General features: G+C 41.4%; 1 protein-coding gene and 2 non-coding genes across 6 annotated transcripts in view; 2 read left to right on the top strand and 1 right to left on the bottom strand.

Annotated features, from left to right (window-relative positions):
• Positions 1-23835, top strand: part of LOC115378794 (partitioning defective 3 homolog) — a 392369-nt gene that overhangs the window by 55441 nt on the left and 313093 nt on the right. The window lies entirely within an intron of this gene.
• On the bottom strand, positions 1283-1354 carry trnaw-cca (transfer RNA tryptophan (anticodon CCA)). The gene has a single exon. It is a non-coding gene; the product is annotated as a tRNA-Trp (tRNA).
• trnaw-cca (transfer RNA tryptophan (anticodon CCA)) lies at positions 6682-6753 on the top strand. The gene has a single exon. It is a non-coding gene; the product is annotated as a tRNA-Trp (tRNA).

The following is a 23835-nucleotide window of genomic DNA, read 5'->3' as shown; positions in this document are numbered from 1 at the left end:
TATCACTAAATCACAAGTTCATGTGTATGACAATAACAAAATGTTGTTTCATAAACATGACAAAATGAACCATAATATTCTTGCAATGTTCCTATATTGCAAGAATATTCCTATCAGTGTGTCAGGATTGGCAATTCAATGGTGAAGTTGACCTCATTGTACATAATGAGTTTTTCTCATATGGTATCAATATAATATTGGAAAAAAAGATATATATATAATGTCACCACAGTGTTGATATATGATATTATGTATAGTTTATACTTTTCTGCGACACTTGTGTAGCTGTACATTGTCCTTCTTATTTATTTTATTTTAAAGGAACAAAGGTCAACAGGTGCATACGTACATTTTAGGGTCAGGCAGCCAGTGTACCTACAAAATAAACAGTGATGCAAGAGTCATTAGACTGGCATTGTAAAACACAGTTGTGTCCAATGTCAGCTGCTATATAGGACACAGTCTAGGCTGCACAGTTGAAATGAGTGGAAGTTGGGACTGATTTAACTAGAATTAACTTAACAGTCACACAAGCAAAACAGCAAACGAAACATAACAGCAACACAGACACTGCAGGGGAGAGGACAGAGTTATCTGTGTGGGTGTTCGTTTGCTTGTGTGTGTGTGTGTGTGTGTGTGTACAGTAGTTGTAGTAGTTAATCCAGTCCATCCAGTTCCCTCTATCAGCCACTACTTGCCTATGTGTTTTTATCTCATGTCAGCTACTAACACAGTGCACCAGCAGCTCCTTAAACATGACAATGCTCTCATTCTTTTGAATGTGCTGAGTCAAACAGGCTTCAGGTTGTTGTTGAGGCAGGTAAACTGGACATGTCAGCCTGCTTTAGACGGTGCTCATCCTGCTGCTTTGATCCTAACCTGTTGCCTCTTGGAGCTCTCGTATTAAAAAAAGTTTTTGTCCAGGTTGCCTTTGCAATCCGCAATAATCTCAATGCAACTTAAGGTAAAATGCTGGAAACGATGTATTCAGGCACATGTTGTGTTTGGAGATGCCGTTTTTCTCGGTTGTGCTGCATTGTGTGTTTTTGTTGTTCAGCTGACTGTAAGGTTGTATTTGTGACCCCTTGTGATTTGTTGGTCTGTGCCTCTTCCTCCAGCACTTAGTCAGCACCGCAGGAATGGCATGTCAAGTTACATGAGCTGTGGGAAACTAGGCAGCAGCACAAGTGTGATATGTTCATCCACTTTGTTGGTGCTTTTCCCCCTGTTATTCCCATCCTCTGAGCTTCTCATGCTTGCCTTCTCCTTGCTCGAAAAGCTTTGACCCCGACGTGATTTGAACACGCAACCTTCTGATCTGGAGTCAGACGCGCTACCGTTGCGCCACGAGGTCCTGCCATCTGTGTGGTTTCTCTGACTGAAATTGACATCAGCTCCACCTGGTGGCAACGTCTCAATCCTTCCTTCCTTCCCGTCCTCCCCCCTCTTGCTCCCTTAAGAAACACCATGCCAACCTTTATTCCCTTCCGACTGGGATCTAAAACAAAGCACACGCACCCGCTATAGGATTAGCGTTTTCCTGAGTGCATTAACATGAGGAGTGATGAAGATCATCAGTCGTCATAACTACTTAACTTTTCTACTCTTGTTTTGATATGGGATCTGTAATTTATGTCAACAGATGTGTAACCGTATCCAGCGCTTTTTGTCTACAGACACCTAGAACCGGAAAAACTCCCATCAAGATTGTTCTGCCCTTTTTTACCATACTATTTTGTCCCTTTGCCCAAGGAATGCCACAAAATGTTGATCAGAGCAAGGTTAAACATGAAAAAATGTCAGCCTGTTAAATACAGCATCATGTATAATGAGCAGTGATGGGGTGTTGAAAACAGATGGGCAAACTGTGACCTTTAGTGAACATTATGAAGTCACTGTTGACCACCACTAAATGAACAACAGTTACATTGTTTTTCTTGAACATTATAAGATATAATTCACATCACTCTGACACTGTTTATAATGATATGTACAATGAATGTGTGTAGTAAAGATGGGTAAACTCTTGGAAGGGGAATTGTCCACCATCAGCACAGGAATTAGTGGAGAAACTATTGCTGTCATTTTGTAACCTGCTGTCGCCTCTAACAAGATTTCAGTCTGCTGGGAGACACAGCCCTCCAAGCCTTTGGATGATAGGGGTGTGTATGTGTGTGTGTGTGTGTGTGTGTGTGTGTGGCTCAGGTTCAACAGTGTGTCAGAGTATATCTGTATGATTCATATGTGATCATAGAGCTGCATGCTGGAGCCTGTTAGCTTCTGCTCCACAGAGCAGCACGGTGAAGATTCTGCCAACATTTCACCTGCATGAGAGTCTCTGTGCACAAGATATCTCATGTTGTGTTTTTCTTCTAATTATCGTAACAGTGGTGGGCCGGGGTTATTTTTGGTTGTTTCCGCAGACAGTGCTGTTGTTGCATTCATTTTGGTTTTAGTGTGGCAGGCAGTGCTACAGTTACTTTTTGCGATGGAAACAGTAACTTCACAAAACAATAATCTCTTCTATTCACAGTCCTCAAAACATTTTGTGCTTTAGAAGAGAATTTGAGTGAATTTATGATGGTTTGCTGGTGTCCAGTTTGCGTCTGTGGTGATGGTCTTCGAGCTTAACAACTCCTGCCGGACCTCACTTCTTAAACAGTTGTCAAGTTGACGGTTGTTTTTCTTTTTTTTATTTGAATAAAAAAATACCACATATTGGCTATTCTGTAAAACTGGGCCTTCAACACTATATGGTTTTAAGTGTGTTTTACTTGGAATTTCCCGATTCCCGATTGTGTGTGAAGGCAACATAAAAACAGTATAGGAGAATCTTGGAACGAAATATTGGACTTTTTGACCCTCTGTACAGTCTTTTGGCATCATTACACTTGGATTATGCTGTGTGGGGTACGTTTATGTCGTTTTTGACCTTTTGAGAAGTCTGAAAATACAGTAGGCTGTCCATTCACTCCTCTTTTTTTTTTTTTTTTTTTGGAGAAAGCAGAGGTTTAGCTGTGCCAGTTCATAACTGTGTGTTATATTGACACAAAAACTTCACCAGTGCTTGCAACTGATATGAGGGTGGGTGTAAAATTACAAAAAGGTACTTTTTAGTAATCATTGATTTAAATAAGTGCTTAAACAATATTAAAAAAGTATTTTCTCCTGTTTAGTTGAATTTGTTTTTTTTTCTAAAATAGTTGAAAGAAAGGAAAATGGAACACCACACTAATTTTCAGACAAGGAAATGAGAATGAATAGAGCTATTAAAGTCTGTCCTGTGTAACTTTATGCCCTAAAGAGTTTCATTTAGGCTACTGCTATAATTTTTGATTGTTTTTTCTTATTTTTGGAAAGGCTTCTGTTTAAATCTTCAACTGCACTAAACAGTTAAAAACTGTACACACATGACTGAATTTGAGTTTTCATTCATGCAGTATTAATTACTCATACAATTAAACATGGCATACACAACATTAGCTATTAAATTGAAGAAACAAAAGAATTTAAGAACAAACTTGATATAGCACTGTTCATGCACAGATACGTTTCAAAGTTCACAGTTCAGCACCACAAACAATCATAAAAAAACAATGTATATACATTTTTTTTAGTGTTGTAATTTATTGTAGTTCCTAAGGAAATTTCAAAAAGTGCAGCTTAGGCTAAGAAACATTTGTGGTTGGCTGCTATTTAGCGGAGTGTCTTGGACACGTGGCTTCCCTCATCCTCGTCATCCTCATCCTCTCTCCACCTCATTCTGCAGCTGCTTGCAGCCCTGGACTCACCATCCTCACTGTCCCTAACCCTAACCCTAAACCCTAACCCTAACGATTGGTGGAATGGCTGAGTTCTCTTCTGCTCTGCTTTCCTCTTGGCAGACCCTAGGCCTCTGGCTGGGTGCTCCTCTGAGGTCTTCTTCACTGTAAGGCGAGACCTCGTCCTGGTCCTCCACCCTACTCCTCTTTCCACAGAGGGTGGCCTGTCCAGAGGTGACCCTTCTGCTGCTGGGTTCAGCAGTAAGAGAAAGTTCTCCTCCAAAACAGGCCAGAAGAGTCGTCTGAATGCAGATCTGACTCTTGAGGAGTGAGCTCGTCGTTCTCATCTTCGTCATCAGCATCGTAACCCTTTTTACCAGTGCTGAAGCTGAGGCTGGATACAGATGCGGGCCGTGAAGGTCTCTGCTGGTCAGAGTCTACCTCGACCTGATCCTCAGACTGGTATGGTACATCATACCAGTCTTCTAAGCTTTCAACCATCCAGTCGTCCTCGCTTGACAAAACCGGGTCGTCCAGTATGATGAGTGGACTTGTGGTAAATGATTTGACTATCAGATGACAATTTAATCAAAATGAAACACAAATTTAACATTGTGTACAACAAGAACACACAAAAACTAACACTAATTTAATAAGCTATGAATGTAATCTGATGATATTTTTTATAAGTTGGCATGGGTCTCTTAAATATTTATTTGTTTAAAAAATGGTAAAAAAGTATAAGTGTTTTGGAATTTGGAGAGTATCAGCAGCCTCCCTCTTGAGCTATGACACAGAGTTCAGTTAAAATGGGCCAATATAAATAGAGAACAGCTGAAATCATTTCAATTTCAACAGTAAACTGACAATATCTGTTGTCTTTGGTCTGCCAGCAACATTCTAAATTATTTAATTTAATGCAATAAAAAGTTGAACAAATATTTCCTTGAAAAAGCATGCAAAAATGAATGTGTTTGTTTCTGGGACTGTGACTCCAAAAAGCATTAACATTTCCTGTAGCTAGGTCTTAACATCAGGCCTTTTTAGGTCTTGTCCTGTGTTCCCCTCAAACCCAGTCCTTGCAGATGTAGCCATCATCATCACAGCTGCCATTACCCCCTGAGCTTCACTGATAACAGCACAGCCAGTCCTCCCTGGACATTTAATGAAGTTCTGATCTAATAACCACGAGAAACTGTATGAGAGTAAATGAAAGCCAGTGTAATTGTATTAAAGTTACACATTTGATCCCATTTTGACAGAATAAAAACAATAAAGCCAAATGAGTAATATCAATATCAATGAGTTTGGTGTACAGGTTGGCGGTTGTTTATTGTTCAATGCCTGTGATTTACAGATAAGACAGATACTTACTGATGTGTAAAACATTTGCAAGATCCAGTGGTTTACATTAAAGTACATTTGTGTCAAAAGTACACTCTCTGCTGCAGTTTCCTTATTTTTGAAGTGACACTGCCCCCAAAGTAAAGTTTATTAACACTGCAGAAATGTCTCAAAGCATACGGGACACTTTCAGGGAACTCTGCACACCGCAGCAACACCAACACAACAAGGCCGGCACATTAGTCCATGCTGTGGCTGTTTTTTTTTTTTTTTCTTTTTCTTCATTTTCTCAGCCTCCCAAACTTTCCTTCTGTCTGAAAAATAGAGATAAAATATTGTAAGATATATGAATGATAATATCACATGCAAAGTACAGAGTATATACCAAAATAATGCTGTTAGTTTTCAGAGAGGAGTGTAGAACAACAGTGAACAAAAATACTAGGGCTGTGCTAAAAAAAATCCATATGGGCAAATATCGTGATGAACTTGAAGAGACAGTCAGGATTTGGAAGTAAGTGCAATATACACCGTGTACATGTAATGACAAGTGAATAAGCACTGCTGTTGCACAAGGCATAAGAGAAACTGAAAAGGCCATTTTATCTTTTTAAAAAATGATTTGCTTTCCAAAACTTAAAACTGAATTCTGTCTGGGACATGGTCAATATTAAGCATCAGTGTGTATCGTGATGCACCTCTGTATCATGATACGCGTGGTATCGTGAAGTTGTTGGCTGGTGTTATGTTAGATTCAGAGGAAGACGCTGAACGTGACGGTGTACGATATGTGTATGTTTGGCTTGAATGTAACATGTGTACTTGCTATTTCTAGTTTCAAGTTGTTGTTAATTTGGAGAAACAAACTCTTAAAAGTGGGCGTGGCTGAATAAAGAGAACCCTCTTAACTTATTTACAGTTTAATACTTTTACAATTTGTGTGATTTCCTGAAATCAAATGTGACTATATTTTCTGGTATCTCCACACAAAAATTTTAATATCTCAAGGGACAAAGTTAGAGAATGGCACCTGTAATATCAGCAAAATGAAATTTAAAAATGATATATGTGATAGTGCGAGATTGTGAGATTGTGTGTGTGTGTGTGTGTGTGTGTGTATATATATATATATATATATATATATATATATATTTCTATCTATCTATCTATCACTATCTATCTATCTATCTATCTATATTGCTTATTTTCAAAATTTTCCACAAATTTCAAGAATGCCCAGGCATATTCACTTATCCATTCATTCATTAATGTATTTATTTATTCTTACAAAACAATACACTGAATAACATCACATAGCCTAACAGTGGAGCTGAAAGAGAGAGAGAGATAAAAAACAACTGTCACGACGCATTATGTTCTTTATTACGTGTGCGTAAAGACACGCAACAGAAGGTGACGTACTGTAGGTTCCTTGAGTCCCGGCAGCCGCGGCGTGTTGTAATCCGGGGATTAAAGCGGAGACGGAGGAAAACAGGACCACTCTCAACATGAATTACTTGCGGTTAGACGGTCTATCTACGTAGAAATTTTTTTATTCCCGGTGCGAAATCAGCTGGACCTCGTGGCGCAACGGTAGCGCGTCTGACTCCAGATCAGAAGGTTGCGTGTTCAAATCACGTCGGGGTCAAAGATTTTCCGTCATTGCACTGCGCTGAAATTCAACCTAAGCACAAATTGATGCACAAGTCCAAAATACGTATTCATGGAAGAAATGTTACAACCCTCTAACGCACAGTAAAAATAGTGCATACACTACTGTAAAATTCACTGTACTCCAGGCAGCTATTATAGGTCAATAATATTACAGAGAATATTATAATAATACCACAGGAGATTATGGTGACCTTGCACATCCATTTTTCATAAACTCACTATTATCTACCTCAGACGCACTCGTGCTCCCCACAGGAATGCGGCATTGATCTGCAGGACATAAATCCCATAAAGTTAAGGTCACTAAAATGACACTACATGGTGTGTTACAGATACACTCCACCTACTTCATATTATAGCAGTGCCACAGTAATATTGACAGATTGTTTAGTTTGGCTGATATGAGAATGTGCTTCTTTTAAAACAGATTTGCTTGTAAAACAAAAAAAAAAAAAAAAAAAAAAAAAAAAAAAAAGTGCATTAAATATGAATACTAAAGAAGTGGAAATTCACAGCAAACATTTAATATGAAATAGCAGAATATTTGCAGGTGTGCCTAATGACACTGTGGCTGTAACAGAGTCCTTGCTGTCCATGCTGACTCACTGAAAAGGCTCTGGTGCAAATGAAACACAACCTCAATTAATGTCATTAGAAACACCTGTGTTTGCCTGCTTTTTCATGTCAAAATTGCTGCTGTGAAAAAGATCTATTGATCAAAGGGAAGGAGGGGTCCACACCTGTATTGAACCAGTGCATCTTTTTCCTGCTACACTCAGTAGTTTTGTCAATAAAAAGGCACACTTAGAAAGAGTGATGGAAACTATTGTTGAAAATGAATTACTACACTCTAAGTCTGACATTTCAAAAATGGATCTGTCCAAAAATTGCAGCTGACTGCATATGTAAATACGCTGCTGATGTTTTTTTTTTTTTTTTTTTTTTTTAAATTGGGAAATAAGAAAGACATGCAGGTCATTCAGACACCCTGTTAACATGAGATTTCTATAAGACCCCTGTTTTCCACACACAACACTCTTTACACTCAGCCTGGCTCAATTAAAATCATTTAAAATAATCAGCAGGATTGATTAAGTTCTACCCCAAATGGAAGAAAAAACCAAGACAAAACATGTACTTTGGTTGGACTGAAGTACCCCAGCTTGAACCAGGTGGAAATTTTAATCTTGCTGAGCCTTAGGGTAGCCAATTGAAAATTCATTCAGCGTGAGAATTTTATTCTCATAGCACTATAGAAAATGGCTGCAGTGCAGGCATTTCATCCATACACCAGATGGCAATGTGGCAATTTAGTAAAAGAGTCCTTGTTAAAAGAGTGCCCGGGGTGAGAAATTCACAGTACGGGCCTCCTCAAATCACTTCATAAAGAAATGGAAAGGGCTTAAGTAAATTATTGGGGGGAAAAAATACAACACCTTTATATGTGCGACATGGCAAATTAGATTAAGGTAGATGAAACTTTCGTGGTATGGAAATTAGGCCAAGAACAGCTTATAGATAATTCAAATTCAAAGCTGTTGCTGCAGTCACGGTGCACTATGACTCTAACATATTCAATCAATCCTAATTTCCAGGTTACCAATTAGTGTGAAAGCAAGAAGCCTGCATTGCCATAAAAGAGAATATTTTAGTTGATTGTATTCTTCAGAAAGGTAAAAAGGTAACTCTATCAATTCCCTTTAATATACACCGTTGGCCCACTTCAATTTACTGCTACTGCTCTGATGGGAGTTGGAATGGATTGGATAATCCCATCACAGTGCTCATGTAAGAACAGCAGCTGACTTCATGGCAGGGGAGAGTTTCAGATCCAGTTTGAAAAGCTTTGACCCTGATGTGATTCAAACACACAACCCCTCTGATCTGTCGTCTACGCCATTGTACCACTCGGCCAAGCATTCAAATATATAGGGCTTCCTGGGAAAATTGACTGTTGTGATAGCAGTGGCACCAGTGAAACATACACAGAGATATACACTGTGATTTCTCTGTCTCTTCTAACTCTGTCATTTCGGTCCAGTGATCAAGTATACATGCAGTTTGACGGTTGGTTGGGAAGGGCTGATGTTAAAGGACCTTTTTTGTTGCAACAAACCATTTTGCAAAAGATTTCACAACATATAATCACAATCTCTCTGTTTTAAAATTTGTCATCGCCATTCAAAAATCACAGAAGTGATAATTCATTGTGTAAAGCAAATGTTCCCAGGGGACTATTTTCCACCAGAAAGACCATTTCAATCAAGTCATCAAAAAAAAACAACTGTGCTGCTGCTTTTAGGAAAACTAATGTGGATGACTTTATTACAGTGATGATTATACTGGTGTGAAGAAAGTCTGAAGTCTCTGAAAGTTCATTTTCATATTGTAGTGGAATGAATGGAAACCAATGGCTGGATAAAAGGTAGGAAAATGATATCAGAGTTCCAAAATATAATACATTTTGTAGATAGGTAAAACATGCAGAAGCACTGGTATGGTCCTTTGTGGTCATGCTATGCAATCAAAGCCTATAGAGCAGTGATGAGGAAGGAGGTATACTGTGCATGTGTGTGTGTGTGTGTATGTGTGTGTACCAGATCAGGATCTATCTTGCTGATCTTTCAGTCTCCCCTGTCTGACTGCCTGGTTGTGACTGCCCGCCTCTCTCTGTTTGTCTACACAGCACCGCTTTGTGTCCCCCCTTTAGCTCAAGCAATATTCACTGCCTGCACTCCACTGAGTCTCATCCAACCTGTCAGATTGCGTCAGACTGCTGGGCGTGCAAGTTGCCACCTAGATCATTGGGAGCTTGCTAGCAAATAATTGAGGATGATTTCTTGAGCTCTGTCCCACAGCGATTCTCCCCACGCTAAAAGTCTGGATCCCCCTCATTTAGAGAGGTGAGCTAAAGCAAGTCAGCCCCCAGGGCTTAACGATGACAAGGGCGAAGGGCAAATTCCCAGAGGGAATTAATGGAAAATGCTCATTATGGGCAAACTACCAGAGTCAGCGCTTCAGCAGAGACAGTTATACGGCAGGTGCAGGCAGGGATGGACCTGCAGCTCCATGAACATTGCAGCGATGCTGCTCAACCACACGGGGGCACTCAAGCCCAAGTTATCAGTCTACATTGTTGACTGTGTGCTGCCTGCAAAGAAGCAGAGAGGATGTTTCTCCAAGAGCATAGAATTTTCTTTTTGTGAATGGCTGATAAGAGTTGAAGCCAGAACCTTTGTGTGCTGAACAAGCTCAGCCACAAAGTAATGGACATCATTTGTGAAAGAAAAGAAAAAGCTCCGTAAAAAGGAATAATGTGTGAAATAAATATCTAATTGTGGCGCCCTGGTAGCTTACCTGGTGGAGCCACATGCACTTACCACAGCAGTCTGATTTGATTCTGGCTTGGACCCTTTGCTGCATGTCACCCCCTATCTCCCCCCTGCCTTTCCTGTCTCTTTATATTGTCACTATCAAATAGAGCAGAAATGCCAAAATATAATTAAATTAAATTATAAATAAATAAATAAAAACCTAATTGAACTCAGTCAGGCCAGTAAATGGTAGCTCTGTCCAGATCAGACAGCCTCCTGTACCTGTGGTCACACTGCCTGCATATAATGAATACAGTATTACTGTATCCACGGCTCCTGTGGTGGAGCTCCTTGGACAATTGGCATTTTCTTGGCCTCCGAGGTTGGTATTGCCATGGCAACAGCAGTCCAGTGCCAAGTGGGCACCTGTGCTGGGTTGAGATCAAGCCGGGAGTGAAATTAGCCAGGGCCAAAGCAGGTTCCCAGCAGCTGCCCCCTGGTACCAGCACACTGCCTGGGGAAATCAAAGACTAATTACTCTGTTTGTCAGTGCGCGCGCACGTGTGTGTGTGTGTGTGTGTGTGTGTGAGTGAATGTAGCCTGTTTTTGGCATAGGTTAAACACTATTGTCTCTGGCTGCCCATCTCTCTCCCTCTCTCTCTCTCTCTCACACACACACACACACACACACCATCTTTCTCTCATACAGTGTAATGAATTCACCTCACACACTCTTTTGTCTGCTGTTTTCTTTCGCTGTGCACATATTTATATCTTTTTGACCGCTGGAATGATTCATCTGTCTGCCTAGTGCATGCATTCGTGGACATTTTCATTTCATGGACCAGCAAATGAAATCCACATTCACAAGAGTTTGAAGAACCCATGTATGTGATATCTATATCTATCTATCTATCTATGTAGATTTATATATAGATACATATATGGATAGATAGATAGATAGATATACAAACATACATACATACATATGTACATACACATTGCCAGACACACCTTCTCATTCAATGGTTTTTATTTATTTTTTATTAATTTCCACATTGTACTGTAGATTAGTACTGAAGACATCAAAATACAAAGAACATATATGGCATCATGCAGAAAAAAAGTGTTCAACAAATCAGAATATATGAATCAGAATATATATATCAACTATCAACCAGTCCCATCTCTTAAGTCTAGTCTCTTTTCATAATGTGGTTGACATGATACTGCCCTCTAGTGGCTAGGCTGTATGAGTAGGTGGAGGTTTAGCTACCTGGCCTTTATCTCATGTGTAATCTAATCAATGGTACGCTAACGGCGCTGACTGACTTCAGTCGATACCAAAGCTTGAGCTCAAGTCAATAGAGGGTTTTCAGATGGAATGTGGTTCGGAGGTTTACAACCACAGTTCCTGGCAACAATGCTGATTGCATTTCTATGTATACAACTCAACAGAGCAGGAAAGACATGGTTTACTGTGTGTTTTTGACCCAGAACTGTATTTTGCAATAGATCTCATAATTTTTGTGTTTTGCTGTCAGCTTGTTAGCTTGCTAATCATACTGTGTGGTCAGTTCAGGTAGTTGGGTCCTGCAGGGAGCCCTCAGCAAAATGGGGCCTAGTTTAATTTCACTATATTTTAACACATCACAATTTATGAATTTATGCATGAATAATTATCTTAGGATTGTGTTTTAATCTCATTACTTTGTTCAAGTATGGCATCTAAACAAGTCAATGCTTAACACAAACCAAAACATATATTTTCATATCAGATTTCCTGGGGCAAAATCACTTCAAATGGGGGTCCACATGTTAATGAGAGTGAACATGGGGGTCTGGAACATGAAAATGTTTGGAAACCCCTCACTGTCAATAGCAGCCTTTTGTGGTGGTGACAGTGAAAGAAAAAAACTCCCCATGTTTGAAATTTTTTAAGATTAAAAGTTCCACAGCTGCCACACTGACAGGCTGCCTGCAGAAGTGTCTGCTGACATTTTTAATTTATCGGCCTCATGGGCGTAGATATCAGCTGATGCCGAATATCTCAAATCGGTTAGAAAGTACTTTTGGCAATGAACTTTTGGATACTGAAGTATTTTGAAAAACAAGTACTCCAATACTGCGATTCAAGTAGAAATTGGAATTCACAACTTTTCTGTTGTAGTTTAGTAATATTTAACCAAAGGTATCTATACTTTGACTCAAGTCATAGCATTATGTACTTTGTCCACCACTACTGTCTTGCTATATCTGGCATGCCCACCTCAGCTAACATACACCTGAAGCAGTTGCATTTTATGATTAACATAAGTTGCTCTGCTGAAGTTGCAGGTGAGTTTGCCAGCTGACAAAAACATCTTGGTCTGGGTAAACTGAGCTGATTCCTCTGTGTATTTTGGTGCAGAGACGAGGGTTAAAGACAGGCCAGTTTACCATGTCAGACCTCAATTTGGACAAATCTGCCTTATCAGACTACTCTTTCACTTTCACTTCCAACCTGACTGAACTCACCTACAATCACAGCGCAACTATGTTTTTTTTTCTTTTTGAAGAATATCTCTGTCCTGATCCCCCCATCCCCCAGCTGTCTGTCTGTCTTTCTGAGAGAGGTGGGGGGGGGGGGTGAAGCAAAGAGGGAGAAAGAGACATGCAAGGAGGGGAGGAGGGGAGCACTTTCCCTCTCCTCTATCAGTCAGAAGCACCTGTTTCTCCCCAGAGGAAAATCCCTCTTGACTGACACTCATCCACAGACAGTGATGAATGAGAGGAGATGACAAGGAAGCACAAACTAGAAGGCCAGGGGAGGAAGAGGGGAGGAAGGGAGGGGGTGCTTGAACTTAGAAATGTGGCTACTCAAATTCTCAACACACACACACACACACACACACACACACAAACGCATACACATACCTGCTTGAAGGAAAATATTCACCCTGCAAGGAGACACAATGGAGAAGACTCACCTGAAAGACACAATGAAACATTATACACACTCACACACACTCACACACTTAGCTTCTAAGGACCTCTGTCAGCTCAGGGTCCTGCTCGTCTCAGTCAGTGGAGGAATTTATCCTCCCCCCCGCTGCTCTGCTCAGAGGCTCGTGGGCGGCAGCAAGCAGCTTTTTCATTTCATTTACCTCTGGGCCACAGGATTTATTGTTTGTTGTTGCTTTGTTTATTGGGCTCCTATTTCTTAAACTTTATTTATGCAGGGAGGATTTCAGCAACTCCCTGCTTTAAACTCACTGACTTTTTGGTCCTATTCCTATTGGTCCATGTATCCTTTGCTTTGCGTCATGAGGATACTGGCAGAAAAAAACAACAAAAAAACAAGAAAAAATACACCAGTTGTACATCACGAAGAGGTGTTTCCGCATACACTATGCCAGCTGTTACAGATTGCAAATTGTGGGTAGGCTCTCAGTAAACTGGCTCAAATGTTACAGTTGCTGTTTTATTAAATACTTACATTATTATTATTATTATTATTATTATTATTATTATTATTATTGTTATTATTTAACAAATGATATAATGGAATGGATTTCAAAATCTTATTTTTATAATGCTCTACATTCACTTGTCTGCCACAATCATGTAGAAATAGCTGGATTAGCAATTTTTACTCTCTAGCCTCGAGGATTTTTTTGGGAGATTTTTTTACAACAGTTATTTTATTTCTACTTAAGCATATCAGCAAAATAACAATGCTGCTTGAGGATATTTGATGCTCTCTCCAATACTACATGTAGACTACACATAAACCCACTACAAATGTACATTCAGGATTAACAGAGTGGGTAACAGCAGTGTAGTCAGTGTCTCTTCTAGTGTGCTTGATGGAAATCATAGCTTAACCCTATAAAGCCTGAACTATGAAAGAATTGGCAGAAAGTTCCAATTTTTTGAAATTGAACCCTTTATTTAGTCCTACAACAATATATGTATATATATCAAAAAATATGTTATTACACGACCTTTCTGGTGTATGATATATGATATGTACTTGAAGTGACAATGGTATGGTCCAGGGTGAACAGGGGAAGTGTTCAAAGGTATACAACAGTATTTTGGTCAAGTATTGATTAAACTGAAAACGAAAAACAGAATTGAAAATGTGTATGATATATGATACAAATGGCTTTATAGGGTTAAACTGAGTAGGACCAGCTTGAGAATACTGTGTGAGAGAAAGGTCAGTGACATTGTACAGCCTTGTCTTTATATACTTGAAATACCAGAAATGTGAGTGTGTGTGTGTGTGATTGGAGTGTTTGATGTGGAACAAAGGTCACTGGGTGGACTTAAACCAACAAGTACATGGCACAGCCTGCCGAGTGTGTTGAAATAAACACACTGAGCCGCTGGTATGGCTAACATTAGTCCATTTTTGTTGACAAAGCTACTGCATCAACCATATAGCATATGCAGTATGACATACACATCGCTGTGCCTGGGGTAAGCATGATATTATCCCATATTGCAACGCAGCAGGCAACTCCGTCCTCCACTCTCTTCTGCATTGCTTCGAAGAAAAACGGGTGAAATCAGGTCATGTCACCAAGCCTCCCATTTCAGCTCGGAGGCAACACGGCTAGTCACATAAGTGTCTTTGATTTTTCCTCCATGACAGCTCCCCTGCAGGAGGAGATTTCTGCCGCTGCGCCAAATCGCTCCTGACATGGCGTTGGTTTGCCGTGAACGCTGTCTGGAAATGCGAAAAATCAAGCAGACTAGAACGTGTAAACATAAACACACACTGATGCAGGAACACTCGTGCAGACATACCGTCCAACTCACACAAAGATACTGAGTCCACAGTCCTGTCACACACTCCCAATTTCATACTGTATGTGTGTGTGTGTGAGAGAGAGAGAGAGTGCGTGTGCGCGTGTGTCATGCAGAGGGATGTTTGTCCTGGTTGACAGCTGTCAGGACTGCTTTGGCTCCAGTGTCTGAGCACTTTGCCAAACGAGCCTATTATCTGCTGCGATGGAGTCCTACGGAGGGGCCCAGCGTTGCCCCAGGGGGCTGATTTGGGTCAGCCGCTGTGGGACAGGCCCTAAACTGAGGTGACAGACACAGGACCCCTGCTGGGATCCTGACTTACCCCCGCCTCCCGAAGACCCCTGGAGGGGTGCACTGAGGAGCACCACAAAAACAAAATCCTCGTCTTCCTCCGTAAGCCATATGGGGCGAATAGCACAACTGCAGGCCCACTGGCATCAGACGGAGATGCCACGGGAGAGGAGACTGCCCTGGTTTCCACTTTTTAATAAATGGAGGTGTTGCATGATGAATAAATGAATGCTGAAACGCCTAATTGTGGAGCACTTTGAGTTTGGCCCATTTCAAAGGAAGTCCTTCCTCAATGTTTTATATGTTTTTTTTCTCCCCCTCACCTCTCGGGGGTGACGGCGCATTCTTTATGCAGCTCTGGGCTGTGGACGCACGCCAGGAAATTTGATATACAAAGTCACAACACGGCCAACAGAAAAACACCAGTTTTAAACACAAAACCTCTATTATCTGCTTGCTTCTACTTTTGAATATAGATCTATTTCTCTCTCACCCTGCTGGCTCTCAGTCTCTTGTTAAAGCAAGCGAGTCTCTCTTCTGCATGACAAGTATCCCTCTGTGGCTTTTGTCTCAAAGAGTCTACAGACCACGAGCTGCTGTCTCAACACTTGACTGCTTCTCTCAGAACCATGTATAATTACCCTTGCAGGCCCAAAGTCACTCCAAGGTTGTGGCTGAAAATTGGCTTTCAAATCGACTTTGGAAGCCGGAGCTCCATTTTGGGCTGGCTTCATTTATTACACGAGATATGAGTGGGTATATTAGTGTGTATTATGTGCCATGTATGGGTTTATTAGAATTGTAGTAGTTAGTATAGTTATGTGCATGATGCAGGGTTAATGGCAGGATTTGTTAAAGCACCTCTGCATACATGAGCAGTCATGATACAGGGATTTCCTAAAGCACAGAAAAGCTCGTATGACACGTGCATCTGTATGAAGGTGGAGGAATCCGATGAAGGACGGAAGGAAGAAAGAGGGGAGAGTCAGGCGTTGCCATGGTGCCAGCCACAACATGAAGGGGTAAGCCGAGTTTGGCGTGGCTGGTTGGCATCGCACCGAGCTGAAGTTGACATTGGCACTAGGGGGGGGGCTGCCAGGGAAGGGAAGCTAAGCCTGGTTTGGAGAGCTTTAGACAGGCATATTGTAGCAGACAGGGGGCTGAATCCCCTCTAACACAATGGCTGCGCTCTCGTCTCCTCTCTACTCACGAGCAAAGGCTGCAGACCCCTCCAGATTCTGATCTGTTCTGCTGAAAAACTGTGGGCAGACAGACATGGTGAAATGCTGCACGCTTTTGTCCTCAACAGCCGATGTTTGTTGCAGTTCATTGTGCTAAATTTGCTTTTTCAGACCACAGAAGACTACAACTCTCTACTGAAACCAAGAATAATTACCAGTGCTATTACTTCTGCTCTCACTATTACTCCCAACTGCTGCTAGCACTCCTACTGCTGCTGCTATTACTGCTAAAACTACTGCTGCCACTATGATGACTACTGATATTAATATATTCTTACATATTCGTGCAATATCAAATCTAATCAAATGAAATCACACTTTATTTATATAGAACCTTTTGTGCCTAACAATAACATGAAAATACAACAATACCATTAGTATATAACCACGCATAAGGAATGATTAAATAAGAACTAAGAGACGTGATAGAATAGAGACCAGTTAAGTGCAGTAGGTATTAAAGTGGATTCAAACATAAAGTCAAAAATATCTATCTATCTGTCTATCTATCTATAGATGTAGATAGATAGATAGATATGATATCTATACAGATACATAAATACAGATAAGAAAGTAGGTAATACAGTGGATTAAGAGAATGCCTGTAGAATGACTTCAAATTAAGGACTTCCCATAGACAACCAGTGTATTACTGAGCAATGATACAAAAATATGGTATCCAATAAATGACATAACACCAGTCGTTTCAGAGGTCGACCAAGCTGATGGTCTGATTTCTTATATGAGTGCCAGATACAGGAAAACATACCAATCTAACCATAAAAAAAGCATACATACGAGATTCTATTTTACTTAAAAATGCACAAATCCTCTGCCACTGTGTTCAGTGTAGAGGGTATCTGGAGGTCACTGGCCCAATTTGAGAGACTGGGATTCAGTGTGTCTTTGTGTGCAGGCATGTTTTTATCCAGAAGGGATTTTTGGATAAAGTAAGACCCCCTCCTCCCTGCTGCCACCCTCCCCCCTTGTGCTTTAAAGAGCACATTCATCACACATGCAAAGAACTTATGAGTGGGTGCGTGTGTGTGTGTGTGTGTGTGTGTGTGTGAGTGCGTGTACAGTGTGTGCGGTATTAAGCAGAATGTTGAGAGTCCCTGCATGAATGCCTCATGTCTCTTCCACAACAGATGTGCCACAGCCTAGGGCCCCTCAGTTGTAGCTCGTTATGCGTGTGTGTGTGTGTGTGTGTGTGTGTGCGTGCGCTGGCGTGCGCTCCTATTCTCATTCTGAAGTCAGCAGGGAGTTTGCCTCGAAAAGGCAGAAATAATAGGTATATATTTATCTCTAAAGATGCTCATCCATCAGCAGACATGCAATCATGGACATTCATATGCACATACTGTATGTGATGATTTGTGGTGTTATTGCACTGTTGGCAAAAGTGCAGCGCTGAATATATGCGTTAGTGTAAATGTCTCTTTTCACAGAGAAAGAGGAGTCGCATGTGACAGCCTCTATTGTCCCTTGCCATTGGCTCTGTCTCACTTCCTTGTGTAGAGGCCATTATGGAGGCCCTGATTCTCTCACTGAGGATGTGTGTGGTCTTGCCTTCTGCCAGGACTCCCAAGACACCCCCAAACAATGCTGCTCAGTTCATAGCCGTCGGAAAAGCGTGTCTATTATTTTAGGTGTGTGCGATTTATGTTTTTGCTGTCTTGCGTGATGCAAGTGTGTCCCACGAGAATGGAAAAGAGGAAGATTGCCATTTGTGAGGACACTTATGTATCCTGAGCTCATTCAAAACACGTTTTTGAAATTAAGCAAGATTAAGGTGTGGGTTAAAGGATAGGGTTCAACTCAGGCCTTATTAAAATGCTGATATCCAGGATTTATAGTCATATGTAGCACTGCTACAGTGTTTTATTGATGCAGCTTCTTGCTCGCTTTCAACTGCACATTTGCTCTGTAACTGTAAAACTTTTTAGAAAGCAACCACTTTTTTTTTTGTTGGACAACTTCAAGACATATTTGACTGCACTGTGACTTTCCTGATTTCAAAAAGAACATTTATAACGGTTTTTGAGGCTGAGATGAGTGTCCTGTGGATTGCACTGAAGGCTAGCAAGAAGCTGCAGCAGAGCAGTACGTTTCCCTTCACTTAGTTAGTACCGAGGTGGTGCTATGTTCTGTTTTAAATGATGAGTATCACCGTTTAAATATACCCAAGCCTTTAAGGTTGGAAATGTAGTAGATTTTTTTAGATCTTCGAAACAACTGCTCCAAACAATCCAGGTGTGAAAGCCACCGCAAAAACTCAAAATCTTACCAAGATTATTTGTCTTATTTCAAGTCAAAAATGTCTTATTACTAGTCAAAATATCTCATTACACTTAAAATAAGACATGATCACCTCAGAAGTAACTAGTTTTTAGACAATTGTCTCGTTTCAAGTGAAAATTTGCTTGAAACAAGTGAAAATTTGCTTGTTTCATTGGCAAAATTTGTTTCTTGTTTCTAGCTAATTTTCACTTATTTCAAGTGAATTTTCACTTTTTCCACTGGCAAATTTTGCCAATGAAACAAGCAAATTTTCACTTGTTTCAAGTGAAATTTCACTTGAAACAAGTGAAAATTGTCTAAAAACAATTTACTTCTGAGGTGATCATGTCTTGTTTTAAGTGTAATTAGATATTTTGATTTGAAATAAGACAAATAATCTTGGTAAGATTTTGCGTTTTTTGCAGTGATCAAGAGCCTGACCATGTGCTCAGGTTGAGTGGGTGGAGCTGTGCTTGGTCCAAGGTGATATCAGCTTTCACCAAGGTCAACTCAATATTCAAACATTAAAAGGGGGTAATGCTCATATGACTTGAAACACTTGTGTGGTTTCCTAGAGAGTCCTCAAAATTCAGAGTTACCATTTGTGGATGCCAGTATGTGAAGACTGTAGCTTTAAGATCAGGGTTTAGGAAATGAATGCAACATGAAACAATGTCCTGACCGTGTAAAAACAGCTCAGTGTGTACTTGTATGTGTGTGGCTATCTGAGTCTGTGATCTCGTGAGTCTGCTCTCTGTCCATGTGTCCTAAAATGACCCGAGCAACTTTCTCCTCTCAGCCATCATCGTGCCACTTCCTCGTGTCTGTAAACTCCTCAGAATCATTACATGCAGAACACAAGCAAAGTCAACCACAACACTCCTCCGAGCTCAAACACAATTCAAGACAAGTTCATCACCTCCATGCCCTCCTCCTTTTTTTCCTCTTCATTTGTGGTTCATCCTCCAGTTCCTCGCTCGTCTTCAAGGGCCCTTAAACAGTTTGTGAGGGGAGAGAGCGAGAGAAGAGAGAGACTTTGCTTTTCTCTCTAATCTCTTATTGATCATCAGGCAGTGAATGAACTGCACGGAGCCTCAGCTGACTCTATTGATCGAACACACACACACACACACACACACACACACACACACAGCCTGATCTCTTGCTCATTTGCAGGAAGTCACGAAAAAAAAAAAAAAAAAGAAACAGCACGACTAAAGCCGGGGACTTTGTGGGAAGTGATAGTACCAGTCTGAGTAAAATGGTGAGATGGCTCGAGACAGAAAAGTTAGAGTTCAATCCCCACTTTGGGAAAACAAATTTTCAGCAGCTAAAACAAATCACAGTGGTTACTGGTTTGTCATCAAAGTTGTTGTTTCCTTTCTTTCCTTGCGGGCCAATGGCAGTGACCACCGCATCGCTGACATCAGACATATTGTAAATATAAATATGCTTCATTTACTTTTACTGGCGGAAGAAAAAAACTTCCAATTAAGTTAGCGCCGAAGTTTGCTTTTTTTTTTTTTCTTTTTTTTTTTCCAGAAATGATAACAAAAGCCAATGAGTCTCTGGCCTCATGACATAGAAATTCTGCAAAACTATCTACATAGCTGTGAGGGATTATTTTCCTAAGCTAGATTTAGCAAATATTGCACTTCACTGTGAGGAGCTCCAAGTTTCATCAGCACAAAAGCAGCATAGGCACAGCTGATAGATATAAGGTACAGGGGTGGCACATTATTTCTATTCATAAGTGAAATAATGATGACTGCGGCTTGCCAAGCACAACGACAGGATCTTAATAATGCATGAAAAAAACACACACAAAAAAAACAAATACTCGACAGATGTGCCTCCTATTTATATTCAAATCTAGCTGTGAAAGCAGAGTGTAGCCTCTTTGAACAGCAGCCGTGCGACACATTCCAGTTGCCAGCGACCAAAAGAAACCTATTTTTCTCTTCTTCTTTGGTGCACCTTGCTCTTGCCTTCTTCTTTTTGGAGCGCGCAGATGGGATGCATGTTGTTAGCAGCGACTGTCAAGGCTGCACGCGGCTCTGAAGTCAAACGGAATGGCAGGGGAGGGTGTGTGTGTGCGTGTGTGTGTGTGTGTGTGTGTGTGTTTGTGCATCATGACAACCTGTGCAGCACAGTGACATGGGGTGACAGTTTGATCAGGGAATCCATTGTGTCTGTGTAAACACACAGACAGACAGACACACATGCCCATCACACACACACACACACACACCCTGAGATCCTAAACCAGGCTTCTCTGCAAACACATACTGATATTTTATTCAACATGTTGCTTCCACACTCATTATGAAAGGGGCGAAGAAGAGGCAAGAATGAGATGGAGGACAGAGAGAGAGAGAGGGAGAGAGAGAGAGAGAGAGGGAGGGAGAGAGACAGAGAGATAAAGAGAGCAGTATGTATATGAGCAAAACAGTGCAACAGAGTGAGGCTACTGTTTACACTTGTCAATGTCAAGTAGATAGGGAGACCTCTCTCCAATCTTTCTCTCTGTACTTATCTTCCTTTTCTACCTTTTATCTCAGTCTCTCTCCATCTGTATTCATGTTGAATTGCTGAATGTTTAATGGAGGAATATCTCTCTGCAGTCTGTATGTTCCTCTCCTCCCTTTCAAAGACACTGCAGGGGAAATAGCTTACTGAAAATGTGTAATAAAAAAAAATAGACTCACATGCAGCATTACTATCTATCTATCTATCTATCTATCTGTCTATCTATCTATCTATCTATCTATCTATTTATCTATCTATCTATCTATCTATCTACACAGTCCTCAGCCCCGAAGCAACACATGTAACTCCCTAGTGTGTGTGTGTGTGTGTGTGTGTGTGCCCCCCCCCAGTGCCACTCCGCAATTAGTGAGCCTATTAGTACAGGTGTGGCACCTGAGACCAGACTAGCCGAGCCCGGAGTTTTCCCTCGCCACGACACCTCCTAACACCGCGTGAGGAAAAGAGGACCCCGTTCTCGTTTGACAAAGAAGTCACTGTGGCGTTTCACTTTGAAGCCCGTGTTAATATTTTGCCGCGTGGCTGTGAAAATTAGTTTTGCTGCGGGCGGGGAATCGAGGGCAACACATTGCGAAGTGAATACTAAAGCATTTATCTCGGCGGTGTGCGTTTTGGTGCACCGTTGCAGCAAACTTTGCTCACCGCCGCCGCAGAAGTGTGCCCCGGCAAATCCTCGGCTTAATGAATGAATAGGGAGGCTTGTCTTTCAGCAGGAGAGCCCAAGTTCAAGCACCCATGCAATAAAGTATGACATTATCTATTAGCACTGTGACAGCTGAATCTGTCTTAAACAGGGATGGGACAAGGCATCTCCCCTACTCTCCTTTCTCAGCACCACCACCCATACGTTACGGCAAAGCATAGCTATTTTGACAAGTCATTTAATCTAGCTTGGACTGTTAAAATCTAAAAATAAGTGACAAAAATCTGCTCGTAGGGGTGAGATAATTTCATTTGTTTCCAGTGCAAATCAGTATGTAAAGAGTTTTCTTCCTCTTCATTTTCTTGATACTAGTGGAGGGATCTGCCTTCTTGTGCCTTGTTTCAAGATCTTAACACTTGTTTCACAGGAAACCAGATCATTTGCACTGGAAACAAGTGGCACTATTTTATCTTAAATTATAATTAAATCACTTTTTAAGACAGACTTTTTAATGCAGCGTCTTTCCACTCTTCCCTGGTCATTTCATTCTCCATCTTTTTGTTTTCCATTCGTCTTCCATCCTTTCACCCCACCCCCCGGTCTGCCAGCTGGGTCCTGCTCTCTAATTGTGATGGTGATGATGGCTATGATGGTGGATGGTCCTTCACCGCCCAGAGGGCAGTTTGGCAGGGGAGTGACCCACAAGCGTGCCTCTCAACCTGGGCATCTGGCCCGGTGCCCTGCACCAGCTTGGCACGCCGCCCGCTCCAGTGCCACTCACAGCGCTTCACAAGCTTCTGTTTGCACATGCATGAGACTGTGCTGCCACACAGGCGTCTTTGCTTGCTTTATTTCTTGAGCAAACTTGCTCCTACTTTTCAGCAATTTGTTTGTTTCGCCCAAGCAATCGCCCCCAACTCCTCTCCGCGGTTCATAGTTTACTCTGCTCCAAAAACACCGGTGTGTTTTTTTTTTTCGCTACATCAAACACCTCACCTGCACTACTGGGTGTTTCTTTCTTTTTCTTTTTCTTTTTCTTTTTTTTTAACTCTCCACTTTTTTTGTTGTGTCATTATTTTGTCTGGGAGAGAGAGTTAGAGAGAGAGATAGAGAAGCATTTGATTGGAGTGTGTATGGAGCTGGAGGTTGATCTGAATATCAAAGAGTTTTATTCCCGCGAGCAGGTGATGCCGCCTGCGGCTTGCAGCACGCATTGACAGGTGGTCTCTTCTGGCTTGTGTGTGTGTGTGCATGCCATTCTGTGTGCTGCTATATGTTCGGGTGTGTCTAAATGATCCTGTCTGTTTTGCTGGATGAGTGCGCATGCATATATGTCTGTGTGTGTGTGTGTGTGAGTAAGGTCTCCCTGCGGATCCCCACACCCTGCAATACCAGAATGCAGTGCTTTGGTAATGTCTGTGAAGTTTCATCCGTTTGAACCCGGCTGGTCTCTGCGGGGGGTGTTGTGTTAATGCGTAGTGGAACAACACACTCACCGCCTGTATTTCACGGCTGGCTTGGTGGAGGAGAGAGAGCAGTGATGAAATATTGAAATGTGCCACCTCTGCCTTTCCCAAGCCATTTTGTCCAAGAATCCGGTTCTGTCAGGCTGTAACTCAGCGTGTGCAGGTGTTTTATAAGCACAAGGTTCACTGTCTGCTTTATTGAGTTCCTAACATGGGGCCCACCAAGAGCAGATGATGTAACACAAGGCAACGTAACAAGAAACAACATGACACAAAGGCAAATGGGAAAAATTCAGCAATTTTAGCAAATGAGAATCAAACCCTATCTCTGGCAGTGTCTGTAAAAGTAATGCTGCATAACTACTTGAGTGCATATTACTAAAGGCACAACATGGATAGTTTGACCCACACACTGCGGATATCTCCCCATCTCCCGCTGGCTCACTGTGACAGGATCACGCCGGTGATGCCATACAT

The sequence above is a fragment of the Myripristis murdjan genome, chromosome 20 (genome assembly GCF_902150065.1).
Source record: "Myripristis murdjan chromosome 20, fMyrMur1.1, whole genome shotgun sequence".
Classification (NCBI taxonomy): domain Eukaryota; kingdom Metazoa; phylum Chordata; class Actinopteri; order Holocentriformes; family Holocentridae; genus Myripristis; species Myripristis murdjan.
Note: the sequence above shows the minus strand (reverse complement) of the source record. Positions and strands in the feature narration are given on the sequence as shown.